This window comes from Lissotriton vulgaris, chromosome 8 (assembly GCF_964263255.1).
Source record: "Lissotriton vulgaris chromosome 8, aLisVul1.2, whole genome shotgun sequence".
Taxonomy (NCBI): domain Eukaryota; kingdom Metazoa; phylum Chordata; class Amphibia; order Caudata; family Salamandridae; genus Lissotriton; species Lissotriton vulgaris.
Genome location: NC_141696.1, coordinates 443,465,110 through 443,484,140, shown reverse-complemented (window position 1 = coordinate 443,484,140; position 19,031 = coordinate 443,465,110). Strand labels below are relative to the sequence as shown.

Genomic DNA, 19,031 nt, shown 5'->3' with positions numbered 1-19,031 from the left:
GCAGTCAAAAACAATACAAACAGTTGGAATATAAAACATTTGGTACGACTGAGTTGCTGCAGCTTGAATTTGTGAACCTGAGCTCCCTCCAAATCATTCAGCTTCGAGAATGCCATTCCCTACGACCGTCCGCAACGTTTCTTGACGCACTTCGTTCTGTGTAGCAATAGTCAATCCCTAGGAGTTCCCAGGAACCGACGGCCTTTAACCTAGCGTCAAGACCTACTATCCAGAAGGAAGTACGCGCGCGGCCCTACGGCCTTTAATGCACAATATATATGTATGCAAAAACAAAGTCTCTCAGCTGTGGAAGCAAAAAGTACAAGGAATGAAGCTCAACATATATATATACAAGAATAATTACAGTAATACGAAGGTTCAAAACTGATCACGGAAAACGGGATAATGCAGTTGTCAATACAGCAAAGCAGGATCTTTTATTTGTCTTTAGTGCGAGATCGCAAAAAGTATCGGGTTTTCCCAGGACGTGTCTGCTCGTCAAACAAAGGATCCGTTGAAGAGACAGCGTCCTGCTGATCAGTTGAGTGTTCTGGTCTTGAGTCTTTCGATGCTAATTGTTCAACAGTGTCTTTCTGCTGCGCTGAGGATTCTCCAACAGGCTGTGCGTCGCTAAAAGGTACAAACGCCGGCAATGTTCCTGTTTCAGTTGATGCAATGCCTCTCCTTACCCACGGGTCTGCCGGCAAAGGAATAGGGACTTTCTTGGTGTGCGTGGCATGCACCCAATTCTTACGACCCTCGAGACGAACGGCAGTCCTCGTGGCCAGGAGCACTTGATAGGGTCCGGTAAACCTCGGGTCCAGATTATTCTTGCGTGAAAAATTTCTCGTCACCACCCAGTCTCCGGGCTGGAGCTGGTGGCCTGGACCCTCCGTCTGCGTCGGCAATGCGTCGTAAACCTGTTGGTGAATTAACCTCAGTTTAGCAGTCAAGTCATGTAGATAATCGATCAACATTGGGTACTCAAGATCAGAGAACATTCCTGGCCTAGGAACCCCCCACACATTCGCAGGACGGCCGAACACTATTTCATAGGGACTAAGCCCTACTCGGGAGTGTACAGTCGCCCTAGTTGACAGTAATGCTAAAGGTAAAGCGTCAGGCCACGAAAGACCAGTCGTAGCCTGAATCTTCGCTAGCTTTAGTTTAAGGGTGCCGTTGTACCCCTCAACCAATCCAGCTGACTGGGGATGATTGGCGCTGTGGAATTTTTGATTAATTCCAAGGCCCTTACACACACTCTTCATCACACTTCCAACAAACTCACTTCCGTTATCTGACCACACGACTCTAGGCATTCCATACCGAGGAAAATATTCCTTCAGTAGGATTTTCGCAGTAGACAAAGCAGTATTGTCTTTGAGAGGATAGGCCTCGATCCATCGGGAGAATGCGCAAACCACAACTAAAACGTATTTCAGGTTATTGCATCGCTCCATATGGATGAAGTCCAATTGAATCACCTCAAAGGGACATGAAGGGGGAGCAAAACTGCCAGGAGGAGTTGGGGTTCCTTTGCCAGGATTGTACATCATACACACCATACAATTCTTCACCAGACGTTCAGCACATTTCGTAATGCGATCATTCTTCCACACCGGAGACAACAATTTACAAATACCTTTCACGCTAATATGTGCTAACCCATGCGCCATTGTCACAACGGCCAGCACATACGCATCAGGCAACAACCATCTTTTCTGATCCGACAAATCAATCCAACAACCATTCGCATCCAACTTTCCCGTGCTTTCTTTCCACTTCGCCTTTTCAGTCTCGGTGGCCTCATTCTGAATTTCTTTCACACTTTCGATAGTGTCTTCACACATGCTCGATTCTGTAGGCCACCTAACCGAACTCGTCACATACATCCGAGTGCTAAGGTTCCGGGCAGTCTCCTTAGCAATCTCATCCGCAAACGCATTACCACGACCAACATCATCCGTCACCTTACGATGCGCACTACATTTATCAATTGCAACTTGCGTAGGCAACGTCAATGCATCCAAGAGATCATTCACAAGTTGTCCATGCTGAATCTTCGTACCATGCGACGTCAAGAAACCTCTCTCTCTCCACAATCGTCCAAAACTATGTGCAACACCGAACGCATATTGGCTATCGGTAAACACATTCACACGTTTCCCTTTCGCTAACACACATGCTCTAGTAAGAGCAATCAGCTCTGCAGCTTGGGCAGAATTCTGATTTAATCTTGCAGTCTCAACAACAGTATTCAACGTTACAACAGCAAAAGCAGTCGTCACATCGCCATTCGGCAACTTAAAACATGACCCATCCACATACAGTGTACCATCTGGTTCTTCCAATGGGGTGTTTTTAAGGTCCACTCGACCTTTTGTTTCCTCTTCTGTCCTCAAGTAGCAATCATGTTCTGCTACTTCATCTGACTCTGTGCTAATTGGTAACAAAGTTGCCGGGTTCAGAACATTACAACGTTTTATCTGGATATGACTTGCCAACAACGTCAACTCGTACCCAGACAACCTTGCACTCGTCAAGTGCTGAGTTTTCGTACGATTCAAAAGAGTATCGACTGCATGCGGAACCATCACCGTAAGCATATTATCCATGACCAATCCTGCTGATTGTCGGATGGAGACCGCAGCTGCCGCAGTTGCCCTCAAACAACTCGGCAATGCTCTAGCTACTGGGTCCAAGGTCGAGGAAAAATATGCACATGGACGTTGCTTACCACCAAAAGGTTGCGTTAAGACACTCAAAGCACAACCTTCCCTCTCGTGAACATATAACGTAAACGGCTTACTGTAGTCAGGGGTACCTAACACAGGAGCCGAACACAATGAATCACGCAGTTCAGAAAAACTTTTCTGACATTCTTCCGTCCATGGTAAAGGAGTTGAAATATCCTTGCACGTAAGAGCCACCAATGGTTTCGCTAGCAATGAAAAATTAGGAATCCATTGCCTGCAGTACGACGTGATACCTAGAAAGGCACGCACATCTCTTTGGGTTTTTGGCACAGCCATTCGGGCAATTGCTGCAATCCTCTCTGGGGTCAATCTCCTTCCCTCCTTTGACAATAGGTGACCTAGATAGGTTACTTCTTGACAACAATATTGGAGTTTAGAAGGGGACACCTTATGATTCAGCTCACAGAGATGTTGCAGCAACGACACCGTAGCGATTTTGCAAATGTCCTGAGTATCAGCAGCCACCAATAAGTCGTCGACGTATTGGATTAAGGCCGCACCAACCGGCAACCTAAACGCATCCAGTTGACCCTTCAAGGCTTGACTGTAAATCGATGGACTTTCACAGTAGCCCTGAGGAGCGCGTTTGAACCGGAAGCTACGTCCACCGAGAGAGAAACCGAAAAGGTCCCTGCTCTCCTCGGCAATTGGGATGCTGAAAAACGCATTTTTCAAGTCAATCACCGAAAACCATGATGCAGAAGCTGGAATCAGAGTCAGTAGCGCCGTGATGTCAGGCACAACAGGGAATTGAGGAACCACAATTTTATTCACCTCCCGTAAATCGATAACAAAGCGATAAACAGGCGGTTTTGAAGGATCAGTACGTTTAAGAATGGGCAGCACAGGACTGTTGCACACGTTTCCCCGAGTCTCCTCAATAACATCTTTCTCGATCAAATCATAGATGATCGCTAACAGTGCTCGTTCACCATCAAGGGAGATACGATATTGGGGAATACGTGGCAGTCGCACATTAGATTTCAACTGAACAACATAAGGGGAGATATCAAGTAGGCCCACGTCATTTGGACCCGTCGCCCACAAGGACGCAGGAAGAGAACTCAATTCCGGTGGAAGCTTGTCGAGAGACAAATACATAGGAGAGACAACCCTCTCTCCTAACGTAAGCTTTACACCCGCAGGAGAACAATACAAAGTTGCGTACAAACGTTTAAGCAAATCCAGGCCCAAAAGATTTTCACCACAACCAGTAGTCAAAATCAACGGAGCTTCTAGCTCACGTGGCCCAATTTTAAGGGGCAAAGGGCGCGAAACTGGATTGCTAACAGGGGCGCCAGAGAATCCAACGGAAACATTTGTTAAGCCAGACAAAGGTGCGCCAGGGAGTTTCGAATGCATGATAGAACTTTTCGCTGCACCAGTGTCCAACAGAAAAGGCTCAACGACGCCCGATGTAGCAACTGCGACGTAAGGCCCTCTCTGATCAACCGGAACTGATACCACTCCCTCTCCTTGTCTTTGGCTGTCCTAGTAATTACTGTCGTCAGTTCCCTGATCGACGTAATAATCGTCTACATTGTACTGCGCAGATCGTCCTTGCGATGATCCACGTTGATTGAAACAATTATTAAAATTGGATGAGTTATCTAAGCGATCGTTCTGAGCACCACGACCTCTACCACGTGATGCCTGCTGCGAACCACCACGACCTCCTCTGGATGAGTTACCATTGTTACGTTCATTCAAAACAGGGCAATTGAATTTAATGTGTCCCTCCTGTCTACAATAAGCACATTGATTGTACCCTAACGATGATCTTTGGGAGGAGGAATCATTACGCGGCTGCGATCGATTCGATTGCGACTGCGATCTATTCTGTTGGGACGCATTCTGATTTGAACGCGGAGGATACGCTTGTTGCAACAACACTTTAGTTTTTAGCTCTTTCGTCTTTTTATCAGCACGGTCATTCTCTTCTTTCTCTCTATTCTCATAGTATTGTGCCGTAGCCAATATCTGAGCTGAGGTAGAAACGGCCCATGCACTTTCTGAATTCTTTAATTTATTGCTCAAATCGGGCAATAAATTCGAAACAAATTTATCCACAAACAATCTCTGACCACCCTCGGTACCCATATCCTGTCCACTATGGTCAATGAATGCTTCCTCGAACCTCGTAAAGAAGTCGGAAACACTCTCATCCTTCTTTTGCTTACAAGCTGACAATTTGTCCCAGTTTACCCTCATAGCTGGCATAAGAGTTTTCATTAATGTTATTATTCTTTGAGGGAGAGCAGCAATCAACTGTTCAGGCTTAGCACCACCAACTTGCAACCCATCCGCCGCTACAATAGCCGCCCAATCACCACCTAGTTCGTTTGCGTGATTTTCCTGACGAATCTTAGCCCATACCGGTTGCGGTACGACATTGCCAAACAACATATCGATATCGGCAAGATTCATTACCGTAGCATCTACGAGCTGCGATAATTCTTTGTAATACCCTGCAGGATTCTTGCGAGGGTCAGGCAAAGATTGCTTCACCTGTAACACCTCCGATCTTTTCCATGGGAGATGTATCCATACTCTCTGAAAATACGGCAGGATAGGTGGAACGTGAGCAGCATCACCTGGCATCAACACGGGTGGAACTTCACGCATGGGATATTGGCCAGACTCATCTGGCTGTTTTTCAATATCCTCAACAAACAATGCATGAGGGATTGGAGCGGGACGAAAAGATAGCAATCGTTCAACAGCGCGCCGAACATTGGTATCCACTATCAGTCCATTCGAGAACTGAAGCTGAAGATCAGACAAAGCGGTCAGCACCTCGTCAGGCGCATCGGCCGCTATCTGATCATGAAGGAACTTACACATTTCATTAAACACATATCTCTGGGTTGGTATATTGAATTGACAAAATGTATCGAGGACAACACGGGGTGGACTCCTAAGAGGATTTACCATGCAACCCATCGCCATATTATATAGCGCAACGCGTTCTCTGTTTCCAGGAAGCTGACTACGTCTCTGAGGACCATCGGAACCAGCGGACCCATGAACAGGTCCGAGCGAATGAAAGAAGCTAGCCGCAAGAGGAGTAGTACGAGAACGAGTAGAGGGAGAAGCATACGATACAGGACTAACAAGAGAAGGAGTAGAAACAGTAGCAACAGCAGGAGTTAACAAAACAGGAGCAGTAGCAGGAGCAATAGCGGGAGCAGGAGTATGTGGAAGCGGAGGAGCAGTAGGGATAGCAACAGGCAAAGGAGCAGGAACAGTCGGAAGGGCAGGTGCAGGTTGAGGAACAGGCGGAGGAGGAATAGGTGCAGGAACAGGTACAGGGGGGGATCACAGGGACTGCGGTACCCTGTACGTACGGAGGTGGCGATTTCATAAGATAAGACATTAAAGGATCCTCAACTGCCTCTTCCTTCTTTTCCGACTCCGTAGGCAAAGCGGGATAACATTTATCTATGGTCATACGCTGTAGTCTGTCAAACACTTCCTTATCCTTAACCTCCCTATCACGCTGAAATTGCTCTGCTTTCTTCACTATGGTAGCAACAGTATCTCGCTGATTACGTTTAGTCTGCCTGATTTCTTTCTGTCGGGCTTCCTTACGCCACAACCAAAAGGCATCAAACATGGCCGGCCTTGACTTTCTTTCGAACAATTTAATCTCTAGATTATCTAAGATCGGGGCCTCGAAGCTACCATGAGGTGGCCAACGAAGGTCGCCGTCCTTCTTCGTATATTTAATCCAATAATCGTTAAAGGTAATTGGGCCTAGCCCATGCTTACTATATAGCTCATAAGTGGGAGTTCCAACCGGAGGTATCGGACACGAGTCCTCCAGTCGGGAATCTGTACCACAAAGTCTGAAACAACTAAACAAAGTACTGCGACCAGGCATCTTGCACACTAGCCGAGTTTCACAAACTTCAAGGGTTACGGGATTTACCAAGTCCCAGCAAAGAACAAAACCCTCGGTTTTTGGCGGCTGCAGTCGTCAAACAACACAACAAAGTACGCTAGCAAAGTGTCACCGACAAAAACACTCACACAGCGTGAACAACAAAAACACTCGCTAAAGTGTCAACAACCAAGAACTCTGGGAGCGACCCACAAATACTTAACTCAAAGATCGATGGCGTCACCAGGAAGGCCCGTCAGTCGTCTCGCTCTACCAAGGTCTACGCCAGGCGCCAAAACAGGTCTACAGTCAGGGCAGCAGTCCGTCGCAGCCGTCAGGAGGTGGGAATCTTCGCGGGAAAAGTCTTCGGGCCACTTGTTTCGACAACAGGATCGATGAAGCGGAGTGCACCTTCCTTCGGAGATTTCACACGAAGTTCCTCACGATCGTCGGGCTTGGACCGGTACCACTGATGCAGCCCCACGTTGGGCGCCAACTGAAGGACTGGGTTCTTTAAGACCCAGCGGTGCCAGGGCACAACACCTGAAACCTTCGTGGGTAACCTGCTCCGGCGTACGAATCACAGAGACACGGGACACTTCCTTCGGCGTCAAAGATTCAAAGTTTATTTGCTGCAGGGAACACAGAAGTCACGACAAGTACACCACGTGCAACTTGGGGAGACTGCTTCAAATTGGTTCTGTGGATCGCTCCTTTTATACAGTTTTTACCCATAGGACAACATGGCACACAAAAGTTTACAACCCGGTTCTCACCATCATCCCCCAGAGGGGTCGCTTTGGTCACTTTGAAACACATGAGGTCCGGAACATAAGTGCGGAAACATTTGGCGGTTCCCAACTGTAAAAACCCATCTTCCCACCATTAGCGAATTCCAATCGGCAGTAAAACAGATCGAAATAGGAACAAGGACAGGTGCAGAGGAAAACAGAGACAGTGGGGAGATCGGAAAGGGTGTAAAAGGGGAGGTATCGAGAAACACGAGATACAGGCATCAAAGAGACGTGCCTAATGAGATGCACGGCTGAGACAATAAGTCCGTGCGGCAAGATGAGCCTCGAGCGGCGCCATCTGCCTTACAGTAACATCCCCCTCGTCATAAAGACACTTACAAAGAACATGTGTCTTCCGCAAATATCTTGGGAGTCCCAGGGTCGCGAAGCGGACAGCGTCCGTTCGCTGACTACTTGAGGGCAAGAGACAAAATGGATGCCGTATCTAAGATGGAACCCGTGGGTACAGATGAAAAACCCACATAACAAACGAACGGTTTTAGTTAGCACAGCGAAACTGCGCACACTTACTAAACTCGTCATTTGCGGTTCATAGATACCAGACTCGACCATATTCGTGCGAGTCGGAAACACCACTTACAATTGTCACGGAACCTCAGAAGCTTGTTTCCAGTCCAGGGAAGGCATGGCTTGGTAGTTCGGGCTGGACTGTTCCCATGAGGCACAGGGTCAGACTGATTTGCATATAGCCATGTCTGAACTGGGGTGGCAGAGTGGGCTAAAGAACGGTGATGGATTAAACCGAGATCTTTTGAGTGGGTGTGAGTGTTTGATTGGTTCAGATGCTCCGTCCATTACCACCTCCTTTTGTACCGCTTTTGGCCACCATAAGTGTGGCAGGGTATGCTCAGACGTGAGTCCCTTGCTCACTTTGCCACTGGATTCAAGCAAGCCGGGATGAAGACGGCTGGAATGCCAGAAACCGGTCCTCGGAAGCTTGTTTCCGGTCAAGGGAAGGCATGACTTGGCAGTTCGGGCTGGACTCTTCCCATGAGGCACAGGGTCAGACTGATTTGCATATAGCCATGTCTGACCTGGGGTGGCAGAGTGGGCTAAAGAACGGTGATGGATTAAACCCAGATCTTTTGACTGGGTGTGAGTGTTTGGTTGGTTCAGATGCTCCATCCATTACCACCCCCTTTTGTACCACACGTGGTCTACAGCATTGGCACAGCAGCATCCCGTGCAGGTGGGGTGGTGGGACCGGGTTAGGGGGATTTGACAGACATATCAACAAAAAGAAATACAGAGTTCCCCGGTTGCAGCCAACTACGGGACTGTCATAGGCCTCTCTCTTGTCAGATCAAAAAAGGGGGGGGAAAAAAAGAGGGGAGTGTTGTGAACCCTCTCTCGGAATTTTAGGGGTACCTCACACAGGTCGCCGGTTGGACTACATTTGTAATCCCACCCGGTGATCGTCCAGCGTCATCATTGGTACCCTGCCCCTGCGACAGGCTGGCAGTGCAATGCCTGTCGGGCAACAATAGATGTTGCTCTTTGGCGGGGATCTTCTATTCCTTCGCCAAAGGGTGTGTGGATGTATGGGGACTATACAAGGAGGTAATATGTAGTTGTGCAAAAGTGAGCGTGGGTGAATAAAAAGAGTCAGTAGAGTCCAAAAATTGGGTTTTTTTAATGGTATGGCTCACTGCTCTATTAAAAATACAAGGGGTATCGAGGCAGAACAATCAAGGAAGTTAGCCTCATTCAACCCTTGGTGAGTGAGTGGTCAACATGTTTCTTGCTTTTGAAGCAATTCTTCAGGACCAAAGAGTGCTCATATAATTTGCAAGGGCACCCCAGTGATCAGGGGGCCCAGTATACGACCTGGTAGGTGTCGTATGGCAGTCCTTCCTCGGACCCTTCCCAGTAATTTGACAGACAACCATGGGGGGAAATTAAATAAATAATTATTTTCCCATAGACATCGTCTGTCGAAAAATCTCTCCCTACCCGGCACCACCGCCCCACTGCTCTTAACTGCACAAGCTGCTGCTGCATTGGCAAAGTTATTAGCTCTGGCTAAACACTTAACACGGTCTTAAGGTGAGACCTATTGGCTATGCCAATGCTTGTTAGTATTGCTGCCACCATTAATGGACCTAGGCCCATATCTGCTCTCTCTTTCTCTAGAGCTAGGAGCCTAGTCTCTAGCTCTAGTCTCTTGGCCAAGGGGTGTGGTGGTGGTCCTCAGCCATCAAAGAAGAGAGTTTCCCAGATAAACCAGAAAGGACTGGGTATCAACGTAATAACAAAAACAAGATTCCTTTCTGTGTTGTACTGCAATTTAGTGACCAACTGGTCTACTAATAGTATATTATATGACTGGCTGAATTGACAGGCAATATAGGCACTAATTTTATACTCCACACTAGAATAGTTTTGTTTCTCTCAGCTGTTTATTTTCGCTTGGTTAAAATTCATATACACTTCACAGAAAAATTTGTATCATATCAAGCATAAAATCATTTATTTTGAACGTTCCCTAATCTAATACAGCATTGATCCTATTCTTATTATCGCTCAAAAACATAAATTCATAAAATTTTACAAATTACATAGTAAAAAAACCAAACTTTTCACATATATTCAGTAAAAAAACTCATGCACTATGTGTTGAGTCAAGTGGTCCTTATTGTCGACGCGTTTCGGTGCGTGGGGATCTTTAGGGCACCTTCTTCAGGACAGACTTTTGGGTACGAAAGTATTGTGCTTCTTTCTAAAATTATGAATAAAAACAATTAGTATCTAATTTAATGCTGAGGGTTTTTTGTTTTAAAACTATCTCTAGAGTGTTAGTCACTCCTGGTGCCTTATGTATCACTGTCTGATTATAATACTCATCTTACTTTAATAGCCAGTATTATCCAGACAATCCCATTTCTTGTCTTTGAGGATTGGTCCACAACTACGTTACTATTTGAGTAGTCTCTGTAACATAGGAGAGAAATCTATTATATTTTGTTCTATTCAGGCAGCGGCTAGGTTGATTTTCTCATGTCACTTACTTAAAAACAGGAGAATCGCTGTTTGACGTGTCTTTTCCTTATTATTTGCGTCTTTGGAATTTGCGCTTCAGCTAGGGGTAGAACGTTACTCAGAATCGTCCTTACGCTGAAAGAGGCAGTATAGGGATTTCAATGTAATTATCCCTGTTTAAAGTGTTATTAAAAGGTATTATTTGAAGGTAGGTAATTAATAACTCTATCCCATTACATACCTGGTCCATGTAATCCTTATGATCCTGTGTATATTGTGTTAGCGGGACTGCTACTTTACCACAGTATAGGTTAACTGGGCGGCCTCTTCCTCTGGCTATTCTTTAAGTCCCAGATACCTAATAGGAAAACGTATTTACATCTATTTTAACTTTCAGTGTCAGTATATTTATTCTGATTCTGTTATTCATACAGGGTTACAGTGTTCATATAGGTCATGATATTTTATCTATTATCACATCTTAGTCTCCTCCCATAATATTGGGTTTGTGAGGCTAAATCTGAGGACACTGTGTTTATATTTGTATGTGAGTTACACCCACCATTTAGACCCCCATGTTTTAGGTTAAAATAAATTACATTGAATTACGTTGTTTAGGTGGAACGCCGTCATTATTGACGAGGGTTCTCTCTAGCTTAGATGTTTTAAGCCAAAAACGCCCTGCACTACTGTCTAAACCAGTCGTAGCTGACTGCTTACCTTCTGAATACCGCTCGCGATCCTCAGACACGTCCTCTCTCCCGTCGGATGGTGTTTGTGAGAAGTGTCGGGATTGCGGTTTTTATAGGGATCACGGATGTTAATCCGTTTCAGCTGGGATGCGTTCTGCTATGTGCACGGGCAAATATTGAACGGTATCGCCAACAACAACTGTTTGTTGCGTGTGTGGTGTCGTCAATTTACTGTTTCTATTTATTCCGTATTTATGAAGTGCCTCAAATTATAGTTACGGTGATTTTTATATTTATAGTCTCTACCGAACGTTCCTCCATTTTAGTAGTTTAATATACATTTAGGGTTCCGCGAGTGTTTCTGACGCCATATTTGTAGTTTGTTTATCTTTGTCAAAACTACAAATTGAGACGCCGTTTATTTTTTACTCTTTACTCCTTCGTGTCCCAATCCCGGTAACCTTACCCGATGTAGAAGTATTACTCTTGGGGGTACTTTTGCAGCTATTATATCTACATTTTCGGAGGTTAAAATAAACGATGACTTGCCGGGTGGTATATTACTAACGTAGTACACATCATCCGTACACGGTATTTTGTGCTTTTACCTCTGCGGTCCCTGTCTATAACACCATACGATGATGAACACTTTAAGAATTTTACGGAGATTCAATCCTGATACTGTTTCTTTCCCGAATTTATATCGCCAGTGAATTGTGCTAGCACCTGATGTTATTTCGTTGTTTATGTACATAATACAGGAATGTACCTAGGTACAACTTAATTTTTCATCTCTATCGCTTATTACAACAATTCAATTGGGCATTTTCAACATCAGTCAAAAGGCATATATATACTAACATTTCTTTATTGTTACCATTTATTTATCATATTTAGACATCATGCATTCCTCATGTTTATTTCTTTAGTCTATATGCTTAATCCAGGAAAATATGTAGGGCATAGTTTTTCATCTACATAACAATGCAACAATTTATTTGAAATTATCGGCGTCAATCAAAAAAACATAAAACATCAAATTAAGTATTTGCATAATGCCTGTTGTCTGTGGTCTACACTATTACCTGTGTGTCATTTGTTAGTTTGCTATTCATGGTTACAGAAACATCTTATCTCTCAATTTCCTGGACGTAATTCTCTATATACCGTGTTAGTTACATTCTATGACAGCGTATAATCATGTAGTGAGCTCGGATCATTCTATTTTATGAGTCTTTCCCATTCTTCACGGCAATTTAAACCAGAGTTGTGGGATTTAAATTTCGACATGTAGAATTGTTCCCTGATTTTGCGTTTCTTTTGTAAATCTCCTCCTCTTGCTGATATTCTTATTTTTTCTAAAATGAACCACTTGGGTTCTTCGGCTCCATGTTGTGCGGATATCCAGTGATCCACCAGTGGTGCACCCTTTTTATGATTTTTGATTGCAGATCTATGTTCTGTCAATCTTTGTCGCATTTCTCTCCCTGTTTCTCCAAAATAACATTTGTTACAGGGACATATGAGCAAGTAAACTATATTAGATGTCCGACAGTTAACGTGCTCATTCATCCAATGGACAATTCCATTCGCCTCCACCTTATCTGATTTTATGATGTTACTGCAGTGGGAACACGTACCACAGGGCAAGTTGCCTCTTATCGGGGTGTTATTGATGATGTTTCGTAGACCTGAAGATTTAGGTTCACGGAAGGTCTGCACTAACTGGTTGCGTATTGTCTGATTTCTTCTGAAGGCATAGATTGGTTTTGCTAAAGGTATAGAGTCTTGTTTATTCAGTAAGGCCCAATTTTTATTTATCAAATTTTTGACCTTATTGCTATAGCCATTGTGATCTGATACCATTACTATTCCATTTTTGTTCTCATTATCTTTATTTTTTGGTTTGAACAGGCTTTCACGGTTGTAATATTTAGCCCGTTTGTATCCTTCTCTGATTAAACGTTTGGGGTATCCTCTTTGTGTTAATTTTTCTTGTAAGAAGCCAGCGTGCTTCTCAAATGAGTCTCTGTCACTACAATTCCGCCTAATGCGTAAAAACTGGCTAAACGGGATACCATCTTTCTGGCAGTTTGGATGGTAGCTGGTGTGGTGGAGCAGGGTATTCCTGTCCGTAGGTTTTACGTAAAGTTCCACTTTTATCTGTCCCTCTTGTTCTTTGATTTTAATATCCAAGAAGTCCACTTCTTGTTGACTTCTCGTGGAAGTAAATCTTAAATTTGAGTCTCCACAGTTTAGCCAGTTTAAAAACGATATTAGTTCATCTTCTTCACCATCCCATATGAAAAAAATATCGTCAATAAACCTTGACCAGCATTGTATATTTTCATAGAATGGGCTTATTTCATTGTATATATGTATCCTTTCAAAGTTACCAACGTACAGGCACAGGTGGTCCTCAGCCACATTTCCTGTGTTGCTCATTATGTTCTTAAAGTGGCGTTCTTTTTAGAAGACCTAAACAAAATGGTTCTAAGTACTTCCACCCTAACTTCAGTGACTTTTACTGTTTCTAAATACATTACTACAAGGCCCCAACAAGACTTTTAGACCTTTGGAAAATACTCAATTAAAAAAATGTGTTGTGCTACAGTCAATTTTTGGATTTTTGTCATGTGATCAGAGGTTGACTTAGTCCAATAAATGCACAGCTATTCCTCCCACTGGTGATCTACCAATGTAGCAAGCTGGCTCCGTATAATCTATACCAAAGTAAGGTATACTGTGCACAGAGTCCAGGGAGTCCCCAGAGGTATTACAAAGACTAAGTTAGGTAAGTACTAACAACTCTCTTTATGGTATTGTGGGCAAACAGTTAGGCTTATCCGGAAGGTGTGTTAAGCATTTATTGTATTTACTCACTCAAGACTGATGGCACACACTTAGAGATCGAATCCAGACCAATCAGGTAAGTATAAAAAGGTATACTTATAATTTATTTTCTAGAATCAAGCAGGTCTTAGTACAGGTAAGTAAAATATACTTTTAATCATAGAACATTTCAAGAAGTGCAATTGGTAATTGATTTATAATCGTTACAGTTTTGTATTGTTTCAAAAAGCAGTTCAAATTTCACAGTAATTACTTTTGGAATACTTTTGGATTACTTTTAGATTATATCGTCTACTCGGGGTGGCATGCCTAGATACCACTCCACCGATACAATACACGATAAGTGTTAGACCTGGCATCATTGACATGGGTTTCCCCTGTATTTGTTGCTTTCACCTCCTGTGTTTTTGTTGCGTGCTGGGCTTGATGCTTTGGGCACATTGCCCCAGCTGTTTAGTGCCAAAGTGCAAGTCCTTCCTTTGTAAATTATTGTTATGGATTGGTGTTTCCATAATTGGCATGTTTGATTTACTAGTCAGTTCCTAGTACAGTGCACTGTGTGTGTCCAGTGCCTGTTCATAAAATGCTGCTAGTGGGCTGCAGCACTGAGTGTGCCACCCACATAAGCAGCCTGTACATGTAACTCAGTGCTGCCATTGCAGAGCCTGTGTGCAGTCTGGCACTGCCATGTCGACCGGGCAAATGCACCCACTAGACAGGCCCTAACCTTCCCTTTTATTACATGTTAGTCACCCCTAATGTAGGCCCAAGGTACCCCTGTGGGCAGGGTGTAATGTATGTAAAAGGTAGGACATTCCCTGATGTGTGTGGCATGTCCTGATAGTGAATTACTACCAATTTAGTTTTTCACTAATGCCAAGCTACCTGTTTCCATACAATAGAATGGGGAGTTTGCTTATAACATCTTATCAACATAACTACCCCTGGGACCAAGTTAGGAAAATAAAGTTTAGTATGCCTGAGTCATTACGTTAAAATGCATCTTTTAGTGAGGGCAATTTTTACATTTTGTGTTTGAAAATATCATTTTTAGAAAGGAGGTGTTTTTTTGCTTAGCCATCCAGTGGGCCTCTGCTAGGATGTCGATTTACTGTCTGGGTTTGGTTTGTTATGGGCTGGGGAGGTGCAGTGGCTCCAGAGAGTCTGCTGAGTCAAAGCTGGGGTAAATAGACCTAGGCTGCATTTAGAGTAGGTGGAGGAGATTTCCTTTCACCTAATTGGGCCTTTTCTGCCTTCCATAATGTTGTCTACACCTTCTGCCAGGAAGTTGCACCAGAGAGGACAGAACTGGTTTTGACCAAGCACAGGGCTCTCTGTCACCAGAGATCAAAGGATTATACTGTATACAAAGAGGGGCCCAGACCCTAGACTTTTAGATCACTTCTGGGGTATCAAAAGGAACCTTTGCCAAGGAGAAGAGGAGGATTACTGCCCCTGTGCTGTTTACTGTCTGGGGTTGGCCTGCAGTAGTTACTTGCTGCCAAGAAAAGGAGAAAGGACTTTGCTGTTTGTTGTGTCCCCTGCTTGAGGAAGATCTCCAAGGGCTTGAAACTGAACTTGCCTCCTGTTCTGAAGTCTCGGGACACAAAGACTTCACCACCAGCTCCCCAGAGCTTCCTTGCTGGGAGTTCTGACCTGCAAAGAGGTGCCTGCTGTTGGTTTGGACCTCTAGAGACTGTTTTGCATTGGGAGCTGGAAAGATCAATGCAACCCCGAGAAGCATGATGCATCCGTACCAGTTTATGATGCATCGCCAAAGAAACTGTCGCAGCACCTGCTGCGGCTCGTGAAATCGCTCCATGCCGCATTGAGTGCAACAATCTCCGAAATCCAAGATCACCGCACCAATTCCAACTCAAGCCCTGCTGTGCGGCTGCAAGAATCCACGCATCATCCCGGATCATTGCATCGATGTGTCAAGTCTTTTGCATCATTGGGTGACACAGTCGGATACAGCGCATCACCTCCCCACGCAGTAAGAAATCGACGCATCACCTCCTCTCCAGTTAGCAACTGAAACATTACATCACCCCCCCCCTCTCCCCCACCCCCGGAGCAAGGAACCAATGCGTCACTTTCCGTGAGTGTAAGGAACCAACGCATCACCTTCCCTGCGGCTATTTGGTTTGTGTGCGCAACGCATCCAAGGTACTTTGTGCGAAAAGTGTTGCATCTGCAATGTGTCTTGAACTAAACTATTTCTACCATTTAAATGTCCTTTTTTTATGACTGTATTGTGGATTTTTGTTGTTTGGTCTTGTTTTGGTTTAGATAAAGATTACTTATTTTTCTAAACTGGTGTGGTGTCCATTTGTGGTGTTTTCACTATAATACTGTATGTGTTCATAAATGCTTTACACACTGCCTCTGAGATAAGCATGTTTGCTTGTGCCAAGCTACCAAAGGGTTGAGCAGGGGTTATTTTAGAAGTGTATCCTGCTTACCCTGACTAGGAAGAAGGTTCCCTACTTGGACAAAGGTACCTTCCTCTGCCAACTAGAGACCTCCATTTCTAACAGTAAGTAAGACTTTTAAAGATTTACAGTGTAGTTACTTTTTCGTCATGCAAAACATCAGTTAAACACTTAGAATAGTTTAGGGTCAAAAACGCATAACATTAGCCCGTATGGGAGAAAAATGGTTATCAGTTTCCCTGGTAAGTACACTACTCACAAGTGGGAGGTTTGTAGGTTAGGTCCCAGTTCCCCAAGGTCTAGGTATGCACTCAAATTGCGCAGCTTGAGGCACCGGGGCTGCCGGGTGCAGAGTGCAGTGGGCCCAAAGTTAGCCAATGGGGCTAAGGGGGCTTTGGTCAGTGGTCCTCACAAGCAGGTCATCTGGGTGTGGGAGCAAAGCTCCTGGGGTTAAGGGCAGCACTGAAGGGGCCAACAATCAACATATGAGCTGCACCACCAGCCTTACAGTGGAGGTCGGGAGCAGTGTGCCAAGAATACATCAGGGACCCTGTAGAGTCCAATGGAAACCTTTGGTTTGTCAAAGAGGCGGCAGGCTTGGACAGAGAGACGTCCTGAAGGTAACCACCAGCTAGGGAGATAAGTTGGATTCGGTTGCCTTGACACCGTCAGTTGGGCTACCCAAGGCCTTGGGGCATCTGGTGCATGTGTGTCTTTTAGCATCAGGCCTTATTATCACCTCCGGTTGTGGTCGGGGAGACCCTTCAGGTTGAGGCTGCAGGCATCATCTTGAAGCTTGAGGGAGGTCATGGACCACCACATCCTAGGTTAGGATCGTTGGGGAGACCTCCTGTTGGTGTTGGGTTACTCGAACTCGGGCCGTGGGCATCGGGTGCAGAGTGGTGCAGAACTACAGAGCCGGATCCGGGTTCTGGTCTTGGAATCTTTGTTGATCGAATCCAGCGCTCACGGGAGACAGACTCTGTAATGTGAGTGCAGGTTAGGTCCTCCTGGCTCTGGGGGTGTGCTGGCTGCTAGACACATCGGTTTCTTCGCTGCAGGCAGGTCGAAGTCGGGACAGGCCAATATGGCTAGGGCTAAAGCAGTAGGTGTCCTCTTCTTCCTGGCTCAGCATGGCTCTTCGGTTCTTCTTCATTCTTCCTCAAATTTGAGGGGGCAAGGATCATTGTCAACCCTAAAATACAGAATTTTAGGGGCATTTCAAGTGGTGTGCAGTTCGGGACCAATGAGTCCCTTCCTTGTGGTGGGTACAATCCCTATTATGCCACCCTCCATTGGGAGAGGGGTATAAGCATCTTCCTACTTGGTTGGGTCTCCTCATCTTCAAGATGGAGGGACTGAGATGTGTGCTTCACCTCGCCTCCCCACCTGAGGGATCGGGTTGGCAAAGGTGGACACACCTCTCCTCCTAGTTTGGTTTTCATGCTGATTCTCCCACCCAAAGTGGGAGTCAGAACTAGTGGGAGCTAGTTTCTGCGGGCAGCAAAAGGCAGGGACAGCTAATGAAGGCGGCAGGCCTTTGAAGCTTCCCCTTCATGAACTCTGTCCATCCTAGGGTGGAGGAATGACACCTCTGCCCAGGATGTTGTTCTGGATCCAGAGACCGGAGGCCCTATCTGGTGGTGTTAAATGGCAGGCAGACCATTCAGAAACTACACCAGGGCTGGTCGTCTTTCAGGGGGCATCTCTAAGATGCCCTCTGAGTGCATTTTACATTAAATTCCAAATGGGCATCAGTGTGTGTTTAATGTGTTAAGAAGTTTGCTACCAAACTTCCCAGATTTCAGTGAAACCATTATGGAGTTGTGGAGTTCATAATGACCAACTCCCTGACCATATACTCTTTATTGGTTACTGCATTTACAATGTCTAAGAATGTACTCAGACACTGTCGGGGTACAGTGCTCATGCAACTGAACCCTCTCCTGTAGGCTAGTGCATCCTGCTACAGGGGTGACTTACCTAGACCACAGGCAGTGGGTGGTAGATATGGCACACAGGGATATCTGCCATGTTGACTCTTAACTTTTCTTTACACCAACACACGCATCCTACATTGGCAGTGTGTGGGTTTCAAGGTGCAGGGTCTCTAAGGGTGGCGCAATAGGTGCTGCAACCAGTAGGGGCCTACTCTGGTCACAGTGCCCTGGGTGCATATGGTACCTTTTAAAAGGGGTTTACCTGTGGCCAGAGATGTGCCAATTGTGGATCCAAAGGTACAGTTTTGGGAAAGAATACAGGCCATGGGAACCTGATTGGCAGGGAGCCAGGGCACATCAACTCAAAGTACATAAAAAATCTGGCAAAAATTGAGGAGTTACTGCCACAGAAACCCCCTTTACTACAACCAGTTTTGTTAACAACCGCTGTGATGTCATAGCAAGGAGTTATGAATTTCAGAAACTGAAATAAATTATAGAGGCTCTCTATGGAAGCCATACATAACAATTCCATTAGTGTACTTTGTAAAATCATTTGAAATTATCAGATTTTTATATATATATATGTGTATGTGTGTTGTATAAGTGTAGTGTGCAACACAAGCTGAAAAGCAAAGAAGTGTTATAAATTATTGAAGGCAAAGATACAGGTGAATG

The 19,031-nt window shown here is 45.0% G+C and overlaps 1 protein-coding gene across 1 annotated transcript in view; it reads left to right on the top strand.

Annotated features, from left to right (window-relative positions):
- LOC147697156 (uncharacterized) overlaps positions 1 to 19,031 on the top strand; it is a 1,724,744-nt gene that overhangs the window by 129,554 nt on the left and 1,576,159 nt on the right. The window lies entirely within an intron of this gene.